Source organism: Rhinopithecus bieti, unplaced genomic scaffold, assembly GCF_001698545.2.
Source record: "Rhinopithecus bieti isolate Rb0 unplaced genomic scaffold, ASM169854v2 scaffold_5719, whole genome shotgun sequence".
Lineage (NCBI taxonomy): Eukaryota > Metazoa > Chordata > Mammalia > Primates > Cercopithecidae > Rhinopithecus > Rhinopithecus bieti.
In genome coordinates this window covers 347,405-348,359 of record NW_016804850.1, presented here as the reverse complement: position 1 = coordinate 348,359, position 955 = coordinate 347,405, and positions in this window count along the sequence as shown.

Sequence of the window (955 nt, the reverse complement as noted above, 5' to 3'; positions counted from 1 at the left end):
TTCCTGTCAGCCTGATTTCTATGTCTGTCTTTCACAACAAAACTTTATCAGCAGAGAAAGCCTGAAGCTGTCTTTGAATTTTGCAGAGCATACATGAACCATCTAAAATAAGCCATGGATATCTATGCTAAAGTTCTAGACTTGCTGGTGGCCCTCTCCAACTTTTCTGCTTTATTGGCATCTGACTTTCTGTTTTGGACACACACTGCAACTTTATTCTTCATTCAGTCCTTTGGATGACAGTATCAATTTTGGACTTAGAATCATGATTTTTATCTGAAGCACTTCTCTAAGTCTCAGTCCTAAATGCTGACCTCGCTATTTGTGAACCAGAACTGTGATTAAGGACCACCTTACTGTCATTGTATCCTATAGAATCTGTTCAGGCCTGAAATGAGAGGAAGGCCAGATAATAGACAGGTGGACAACAGTGGAGGTTCAGTCATCAGCTCTTGGGTTGAAGGGAAGAGAATGTCAGCAGGAGGATTTTAGGAAGTGAAACTAAAAGAAAATTGAGGATGAAAGAGAGGGCAAAATTGAGGAAAATTTCTACATTTTTGTCTTGGTTGCCTGCCGGCACTATGAATAAGAAACAGCAGGTTTCCCGTCAAAGATGTCAAGTTGTTACATGAGGCAGATTTGGGGATTTCAGGCAGAGTTTTCCAGCAGACAGTGAAAATCTACTTTCAAGAATTCACACCATTCCTCCAATACCCTAACTACCAATTAGTTTGAATTAAGATAAGCTGGTATAGAGTAGACTGTTATTTTCTCTTCCCTGTTCATTTTCAGGAGAATTTGGTTTCATGCTATATCGGAAATAAATTCAGATCATATATGGACTTAGATAAAGATGTATTGTGTGAGGGTCCACTAAGAAAAAATCTGAACCTCCAGGAATCTGAGTTCCAGAGCTTCTTTTTTTTTTTTAAAAAAAAAAAAAAAAAAAAAAAAA